Here is a 10,554-nt window from a genome sequence, read left to right as displayed (position 1 = left end):
TCGAATTTTCTAACTTTTCTTATTGTTTTGAATGATTGACATGAGCCAATTCTTGCGTTTGCAGGGGGAGAGCGACCTGGAGCGAGAGCTTGCCCAGTCCTGGGAGGAGACATCTCGCTTGCTGAGGGAGCTCGAGGTCCGTGACGCCGAGGTTGCTGCTCTCGAGGTGAGAGTTGATGAGCTAGGCTTTAAACCCGGCTTTGAACTGTTTATCGACTTCTTCTTTGATCTTGAGAGCCCATTCTGTCCTCATTCGACGAAGCTTCTGTTTCACGGGTTTGAAACTCGGTTTGATTGGGATTCTATGCTCTGCGATGTCCCTGTCGATCCCTGGCATGTCTTTGTAGGACCAGGCAAAAACGTCTTTGAACTCGTGTAGGAGGTCTATGAAACTGGCCCTTTCGGTAGAGCTCAAGGTCGTCCCTATCCTAAGTTCTTGGGGTTCTAGTTCGGTTCCTACGTTGATGGGTTCAGTGTTTTCTATTACTGGTCCCCCTTCCCGCTCTTGTAGTATTTCTTTGGCTATGTAGGGAGGTATCTCGATCGAGTCTGGGTCATCCTCAGTATCATCGTAAACAGAATTGCATTCAAAATAACACGAAGAATAAGCAAAACCTGATTTATTTATATTAAAGTTTGAGAAAAGTTGAAACAAAGAAGCCATCTGATCTGTAGTCATTGGCGGTAAAGGGACAGCCGTTGGGACATTTCCTGAACTACTGTTACTACTTGATCCTAAGCAAGGAGAAACAGGGGGAATGGGAATGACGACAGGAGGAGACTCTCTAGGAACTTCTCTAGACTCCGACTCTGACTCCGACTCTGACTCTGACACGAATTCATCGTCTTCTGGTTCTCCTTTGAACATCTCTCCTTCTCCAGTGGTGAGCTTGAAGAGTCTTCCTTGATTGTTTGTCCACTTGATCGACATTCTCCATCCTTTCTGATGATTGGTGTTGGTTTCTGTGATTAACGCGGTAGGGTTGAAGTGATCGTCTTGAAGTATCGTGGTAATGATCTCATCCTGCGCGGCTCTAACAAATCGATCTTCTCCAAATAGTAGACTAACAGCTTGTTCGTCTAAGCAAGGTGCTTGACGAGTCTTGACGGTAGGAACCGTTTCTGGAGGAATGAAGTAGCAATCATGAAAGATCTCGATTTCGGCTAGCTTCCTTTCGAGATAGTGCCAAGGTTCGGTAAATCCGTGAAAGATATCTTGACTTCCTTCCCTAACGAAGTATCCATTTAGGGTAGGGAGGTAGGGTCGCATTTGGATTCCCACATTCTTACGGTTTTGAACTTGAGCGAGCATCTCGAGAACTTCCTCTTTAGTGGGTTTGTATCCTAGTCCAAGTGGTATTCTTTGTGAGTTGTCTTCTTTGTAGGGTGCAAAGGTGTTCCTTCGGATAGGATTCAAAGGCATTCCCGGGAAGTATCCCTGGGATTTGAGCATGTGGTTGACCACTAAATTAGAGTAGGGATTGAAGTATAAGGGTGCCAACTCACTTTCTATGACATTTATGCTATGGAAGCCCCCAAGTTTATATACTGGATCCGCAAGGACTTGATTACTTGACTTCTTTTCGATTATTGCCTTGATGGGTGACAAAGTGATCATCACCACTTTACCATTTAGTGGGATTTTGATTTTCTGGTGGAGGGTGGATGTTACCGCTTTGGAAGCGTGAATCCAAGGTCTTCCCAGAAGTATTTTAAAGGATGCTTCAATGTCCACTATTTGGAAGTTAACCTTTCGCTCAATAGGCCATGTGGCTATGGTTAGGTTAACAAGTCCTACTACCTTTCGTCGTGTACCATCATATGCGCGAACACCTTGGTTGGTAGGGGTCCAGTCCGACTCTTTCATGCCCAATTTGTATGCCATTTTTAAGGGTATGACATTGACTGCGGAGCCATCATATACCAAAGTCATTAGCACATTCTTCTTTAAGCAAATGACAGTGATATAAAGAGCCATGTTATGACTAGCACCAAAGGGTGGCAAATCTTCATCCGAGAAAGTAATAGGATTACTTAGCTTTGGTGATTCTTGGAAGACCAAGTTGACTACGTCATCGGGTGTGGAGTTATGTGCCACATTTAGTTTGGCCAAGGCTTGTAGTAAAGCTTGGCGATGTGGGAATGAGCTTGCCACTAGTTGCCAGACTGAAAGATCAGCCTTTGTCATCTGTAGTTGCTTTAGCAAATGGTCGGTATAGTCATCTTCATTATCATTTGGTGTGACCACATTGGTTGGACCATTCGCTATGGGACCATTTTGAGAAGTGTTTTGGTATGGGCGTCCCGAACGAGTAAGGTGGTCTACATCTTGATCTTCACAATTTTGGACTATTTGCTCACTGATTTTGACTAGGTAGTGTTCAGTGAGATACTTCATCATCATCGGCCCATATAACATTGACAGTAGCAAGTTCCCTCATTCTTATGATTTCAGCCTCCAATTGGATAATTCGGTCGACTAGTTCATCAACCATGGCTACTACTTCTTGCATCGTAGTGTTTTGAGAGAAGACTAGTGGTGCACGTTCTTTAGGTGTTGCGTTGGGATCATGTAGGGTTGCCACTATACTCTCTAGTTCCATGACTTGCCTATTCACAGTTTTTGCCCATGCAATGAAATCGGTGATGGTTGGGGAAATGGTAGAGTAATTCCCTTCATTCTCTATTGCATGAATTTCATCTTCGACTGGAGAAATGAGGTGTGAACAATCTATGGTAGATTCTTCACTTGTAATCACTAGAATTCCAAGAGGATTCTGAGTGTTGTTAGGCTTACCTCCAGGCGGTATTGGTAGACGACCGTCTTCAATCATGTCTTGAAGTACATATTTCAGTTTGTAGCATTTCTCTGTATCATATCCCTTACCTCTATGGTATTCGCAGTACGAATTCTCATCCCAGAACTTGGATTTCTTTTCTGGTTCGGGTGTAGGGCCTATGGGTTGAAGTTTACCCAGTTTCATCAACCTTTTTAGAGCATTAGAATATGTGTCCCCAATATTTATGAATTTCCTTGGTGGGGTACTCTTCTTAGATGGCTCGAGAAGGTTAACTTCATCAGTTTTGCTAGTAGAGCCGTAAGAACGACTTGTTGAGCCTTGATATCCACGACCTACCGTTTTGGACAAGAGCCCTTTACGGATGTCATCTTCGATCCTTGTTCCTAGTACGGTTAAGTCTTTGAAGGTCTTAATGTTTTTGTACCTCAAATGACTTGCATAGATGGGCTTTAGGTTGTCCACGAATTTCTCCACGAGGGTAGCTTAGTCTGGACGTTCAACAAGTTGAGTACTAGTCTTCCTCCACCTACTTAGGAAGTCGGTGAAACCTTCTTTGTCATTTTGGGTAAGAACCTCTAAAGTGTGCATGTTGACTTGGATTTCAGCATTATCCGCATATTGCTTAGCGAACTCAATTGCGGCATCGTCCCAGGTAGCAATTTTCTTGTGCTCTAGAGAATAGAACCATTGTTTTGGGATGGTGTCAAGAGATGAAGGAAAGATCCTTAAGAACATCTCGGGTTTAATGCCTTTGATAGACATGTAATCCTTGAAAGCACGGATATGGTTCAAAGGGTTTTCATGCCCCTTGAATTTAGGGATATCCGTCATGTTGAAGTTGGTTGGCAACTTGGAACTTACGGCTTCATATTTGCGATTTTTTTCCCTATAAATGTCATCCCCTTTGAGATACATCAATTGTTCCTCCAAGTATTGGGGTCGTTTCTCAGCTGTAGTCATACCTATGGGAGGGTTTTCGTCCCCGAAGTTATTCACAAATTCATCAGACACTTCACTTTCTCGAGGAGGCATCCTCGTTTCCACGACATATATTCGGCCTTCGATTGTGTCAAGGCGATCATACACTTGGTCTTGAGTGACTTGGAGACGAGCTAGTGCGGCTAGGATTTGATCATTACCATTCTGGGGTTGGTTGTGGCTCACATCGCTTGCTTCAGGCATCTTGGAAACTGGATAAGAGATCGACGATGAATCAAAACACGATCGACCATTCTAGCACACTTACTCGAAAAAAGAAATGTTTTGACTCGTGAAGTGGGAGTGTGCCACTTGTGTCAAGTGAATTTTGAGGAAATGACAAAGTATGAAAATGTTGGTCCTAGTCAACTTTAGTGTAGTTGTAAGAGTGGACTCGAAGTGAGGTTTTGAAATGGATTTTGAGGCCCGAATTTTGACTCGACAATTGGACAGAGTTTCGACTGGTTTTGCGCTAATATTAGGCCTATGTTTCGAAAATTTTACATTTTAAAAGGGATTTTGATTTTACAAAAATTGTCATGGTTTTGTTTAGAAATGGTGATCACATATAGTACAAACATTATATTATAACGGGATGGTGAGTGCATTTAGAAGGGTTTTGGTTTTAAAGGGTAGGTTGCCATACCGAACAATCAAACCCGAGGTCTGTGGAAAGGCTCGTACCAAACAAGAGTACGGGCGATTCCTAGTCCATTTCCTCAAGTACTGAAAGTCCTTGATACAAATAAGAGTAAGTACCATGGTATGGATGACGTCAATCGTTATCCATCCTTAGGCCCAAATAATAATTAGGACCGTTTAGACGGGACGATTGGTCGAATGGGTTGGGTTGGGCCTAGGAAGGCTGAATGAAACGATCTAGGAAGACCGAGTTATGAAAATCGACAATTTTCTTGTACAAACTATTCCCTAACCTTGTTCAAGTTTTACTTTTTTGGCTACACGTAAGTGTATTATCCCCAGCATAGTCGCCAAACTGTAGACGCGGGCCCACGGGGGCGAAAAGCGAAGCAAGCTTTTCCTCTTTGTTTGTTTTGCATTTATGGAGTCGCCACCAATTGATTGTGGAAAATTGGAAACCGTTCGAATACCTCGTGTCATGTCAAGATACAAAGTAATGACATGAACACTAAGCACTCGTTACCCTTAGCATTCTATGTCTAGAATGACTCTCGTGGATGCCAATGAACACGGATGTTCACAGAGATCTGGAGTAAGAGGTGAGGGTACGTATTAGGAAGCTCTTTTGATCGAACACCTAATCCCGCCCGCCTCGATAGCGGCCTCTACTAATGATTAGGGAAATTGTCTATACTCGATATGTTGTCGATTATATGCATGCAATGCAACATCCAATAAATTAATCCTAGCATGTGAGAATTAACTAAGTCGGTTAACACGTAATTTAACATACAATTAATGTCGAGGTAGAAATTTAGGTTGATTGCAATAAAAGAAATACAATAATAATACAATAAAGGAAAATTACAATAACTACATCAGATTTATTGATTTATGTCGAATATACATTTAAAACGGATGGTTTTAGAAAAGAAAGAAAAATGAATAAACGAACAGATTATTAGGTGATAATACAATTAATAGTTAATTAAATACGTAATCTAATAACTAAGTCAAGGCAGAAATGGGAGTTCAGGGACAGAAATCAACCGGGAACAGGCGCATCAGAGCTGCGTCCCTTAGAAGAGGCCCAGCAGTCGCTGCGTCTGTTCCTGGGTTGAGTTCTGGCTGTGAAGCCGGAATCGCATCTCGTTAATGTTCATTGGTGAATTTAATGGTCGGTTAATGGTATTTGACTCGGATGAAGATGATTAACATATTATTTACATGTGAATGAGGTCATGAAAACGATAAAACATGAATGAAACTGATTAGAACGAATTATTTACAAGATGAGACTAATTAAAGAATTAAACAAACCAAACAAATTAATTAGGTTAAACAAGTTATTAATGATGAATTAATGATGGTGACGGTAAATAACAGATACAAGTATATCAAAGATGAATTCCAGAGATTCAATATGGGTAAATCGAATCTCTAAAACCCGAATAGACTTAATGACGAAAACCCGCAAATATGGATTATAAGGGATTTAAGTCGGGATTTTGAAAGATGAATTAAATAATGATGATTAATGAATTACAGGTCAAAATTATCATATTCAAATCGTTATGTTAATGAAACAATGAACAATTGATAACAAAGCGAAAAACAAAAGGACGAACAAAAGACGAAGGAAGAAGAAAGGAAGCAGGAACTGCGGTAGCCTCACGAAGAGGCGCAGCAGGTGCTGCGTCCCTTCGAAGAGGCGCAGCAGTTGCTGCGTCCTTTCTCGACGGTTGTCTTCTGATAATCCGTAAAAAGGGTTTTAAAATAAGGTTTTACAAATCGGTTTTAAGAATACATTCGACATAAATCTTACAATATTAATTACGATAATAAAGAACAATAAACAAAAGAAGGATTTACACCCTCAGACTTACATGTTTGACGAAACGAGATGAACTAAGTTAACGTTTAGTGATGCTCGACTCGAATGTACGACGAAAGTGCCCTCTAAAAGGAAAACGAATAAGATTGATTAATGTTGATTGATGTGGAGTCGGTCAAATTGGTCGATCATGCAAAACGAGGCTGGTACTCAGAAAGATCTGAGCTTACGTGGTTGAAAGTTCAAGCACGTAGGCGCCAAAAAGTAAGAACGTGGTCTAGAATGCAAAGGGAGAAGAGAAGGGCGGACACTCGCATGAGAAATATGTGAGACCGAAGGTCTCTATTTATACTAATCACACGAAAGAACTAAGATTTTCGGAGAAACTTTGGAAGTGAATCTCGAAAAGATATGAAAAATACGCAGAAAAGGACTGAGGAAGAGGCGCAGCAGGCACTGCGTCCCCTGGAAGAGGCGCAGCACTTGCTGCGTCTTTTCCTCAGTGGTTTCCTCCTGCGGAAGAAAGATTTCCGCGTTTCTATTATGGAATAGCGGATTAATCTCGTTTCCTTAGTATTTTGTGTGAATATTACGGGAGATATTTTACCAAAGATCAAAAGATTGGAAAATATGGAATAGAAATATCCGGAACATTCCAGAACATTCTGACTCGGTTATTAGAAAATGAAGACGGTTTTTTGACCCGGACTCCAAATGTACTCTAATTACTGCCAAAACGATCGTATCGGCACGTAGATGACTATTAAGAGGTAGACATAAGTGTTTGAGCGATCACTTGACGATAAACTTACGAACTATCACAAATCGTTCTGTATACCAAACATGCGGCCCAATCATCACCGGGTGGTTGGTGCAGAAATGAGGTATCTACAGTACCAGCACTTGTCTAGCCTTGAAAATCAATTAATACTACATGATATATGAAGACGACCCTTAATCAGCATGTAATGTGTTGAAAACTGAAATTGGTGACATTTTTACTAAAGTTAGTTACATTTTGATTGAAGCTTTAAATTTGACCATCATAGTATGAAATGTGACAGCATGTTGTGTGTCATTTAAAAACTTAAAATGTTGACATTTTGGGTTAGTATTGTTACATTATGATTTACTTTTTAAATGTGACCATAGTTGTGTGATATGTAGTTGTTTTAGTATGAAATATGACACCATGTTCTGTGTGTTATCAACTCTAAATATGGTTAAAATGTTATGGACTGTTAAAATGGTGACATTGGTGCTTAAGATGGTTACATTGGGAACACATTACTCTAAAGATGGTTACAATCTTTTGGGTGTGTGGAACACTTAATATGGTGACATTGGGATGAAATGTGGTTACATTATCATTTATAATGTGACCCTTGTTTAGTGTAAAATGTGACCATGTGTGTTTAAAACTGTCAATGTCACCATTTTGATAAAAAATGGATACATTCTCGTGGACTGATAAAATGTGACCATCATAGCTGGGATTTGTAGGTGTTGTAGTATTAATTGTGACAACAAGTGGTATGTGTGTGTAAAACTTAAAATGGTGACATTCTGAGATAAGATGGTTACATTGTGATCTAATGTTAGGATGTGGCAATGGTAGTTGTGATATGCAGTTCTTTTAGTATGAAATGTGTCAGCATGTTCTGTGTATATAAAACAGGCATTATATGGTCACATATTGACTAAAGATGGTTACATTCTCATGGACTATTGACATGTGTCCATCATAGCGTGATACGTAGGTGTTTGTTGAGAACTTAAAGTGGTGACATTCTGACTAAATGTTGTTACATATTAAGAGGTGAGGTTCATAGAGGTAAAATGTAGTTCTTCATTAAATGTGACATTATATGTATGTGTGTTTTAACATTATATTAGTGTATTTAAGTTGGTTAAATATGCTCATAATCGATATTGGTGAATGTGTAGGCGCGTGTACTGAAGTGGTACCAGTCCAAGAGGAACCAGCAGTTGGTATCACGCTTACATCGTGAAATAGTAGCGGATATGACGGCGGATCCTCCCCTGTCTCAGCAGGCGCGACAACAGCAGCCCGCAGATGTTGGAGAGACGGGAGAAGTAGCAGAGTCGTTGACGCAGAAATTGGATAATGATCCCGTATTCTATGTTGACTTCATTGCCATGCTTGATCAGGTGGACCAGGCTTTGGAAAACGTGGTACTCCCACCATCGTTTGACTTGTGGATAGATGACATTGGCAAACAAGCACCAACCCGCTCGTACGAGCTCAGGTACACTCGTGCTAGAGACCATGCACCAGGAAGTCCTGTTCTTAATTGCCCTACTGATGTCACCCGCGCCCCGAGCCGTCCAGCAACAAAGCCTGCCGGTAATAAGAAGTGAAGTAGGGGCACATAGTTGTCGTTTGTTGATAATGATGTATTTTGGGACACCACTTTTGGTCCGTCGTACTGTGAAGGGATTGTTCAATTGCCCTCGTTTTGTAAAAAACTTGTGATCTACCGATGTGTAGATTAATTTGGTATTAGTATTATCAGTACTGTAGTACCATTTTGAAGGTGTCAAACACTCCTCCTATTGTATCAACCTTATGATGTACGAATATAGTGACATGTGTGAACAAACATGGTCACATTGTTGTGTAAAGTATTAACATTTTGATGTTGACCGTAAATGTCAGTAACTTATTGATGTGACTATTATTGGCGCACATTTAGTCCCCTAATTGAGCCTATTTTTCATACTATTATAACATTCCATAGCCATTTTATCCGTCAAATGTTTTCTATTTTGCTTTCCTAGTGCATTTCGTATGTTTTGTAGGAAAGAAGACAATTAGGCAGAAATTCCCGTCTCCCGTGCATAATTAGAAGCTTTTTGATGATATTGGATGGACTAGTATGAAGAGGAGGCAAGAATGATGACCAAGGATGTAGGAATAAAGAGTATATAGAAGGATCATAAGTTTAAAGGCAAGGATGACGAGAAGGAAGCCATTGCAAGAAGAAATTGCTCGGAACACAAACCAAGAGTTGCTCCTTTGGCTTTGAAAGTATGCTATATGAAACGGCGTCGAAAAATCAAGTGGTCTAGGCTTTTGAATCACTCCAATAGGAGTCCGGATGAGAAAATGACGTCCGTTTTACAATCCTAGCTCAAACAAAGAAGCTGTCCGCCAATCCGCTTGTCCCGAGACTCAAGACGCTCGTCCCCTGCAAGAAGACGCTCGTCTCCTGCTAGAAGACGCTCGTTTTGAAGCCAAATTATCCGAGCGTCCGGATGCCAAGACGCTCGTCTTGAGGCCAAACAATCCGCTCGTCCCGACCCCTTGGCCGCTCGGATTCTTGCCCAGTACAGCACGTCTCTTCCTTGTCCCACTCGGGATGCGCATATTTCTAAAAGACTAGCAAAAAGGAGACTAACATCTTCCTTCGAGAGGAGCATTTCCTTAACTTTTCTTAAGGGTCTTAATCGTCATTTAAGCCCTTAGTAACCCTAATTCTTGTACCTAATCTTTAGTATAAATACCCCATTGTACTACTTAGATTATCAAGCTCTCTTAACCAAGCTTTCTTAGATTAAATCAAGTTCTCTTAGATTAGATTAAACCTTCATTAGGAGTAGATTAGAATATATTACTCTTTAATCTTTCCACAAATTACACATTAATCTTTCCTTAATTATTGTTCAAGTTTATTATTGAGTAATTCAAGTTTATTATTGGGTAATTAGAAGATTATTGGGTTATTATTGGGAGATTGACAATCTTCCATCAATCATCAAGTACTTCTATTATTCTTTGCTTATTATTTTGGAATCATCATTAGGTATAATTCTCTTAATCCCTTTTTTAATTATTGTTAATCATTTCCATTCATTCATCATGTTTTGCCTTGTTAATATGATTGACAACCTTGTTAGCATGATAAAGTTGATAATGAGTGAGTAGTCTCTTAGCTATGATTAATGGGTAATTAGGGGAAACCAACATGGGGATCGATTCATGCTTAATCTAATATGTTCACATAATTTATTTGCTTGCTTGTTGTGATTTCAACTTATGCACATGTTATGTTTGATGAAATGCGAGCCTATGAATCCTTGCATTTTTTACCCATCACTTACCTTTTCAATGAGACTTGTAAGACATAAACCAACTCGAGTCTCATTAGACCATGCATATAGTTGAATAGGAAGGACTAAGTCGACTTGTAGGTGTTGTACAATCTAATCGATTCGGCTCCGGGACCCAAACCTTCTTAGGGATTGTAAGATATACACTATAACTCGATCTCATCA

This window comes from Silene latifolia, chromosome 6, assembly GCF_048544455.1.
Source record: "Silene latifolia isolate original U9 population chromosome 6, ASM4854445v1, whole genome shotgun sequence".
Lineage (NCBI taxonomy): Eukaryota > Viridiplantae > Streptophyta > Magnoliopsida > Caryophyllales > Caryophyllaceae > Silene > Silene latifolia.
Note: the sequence above shows the minus strand (reverse complement) of the source record.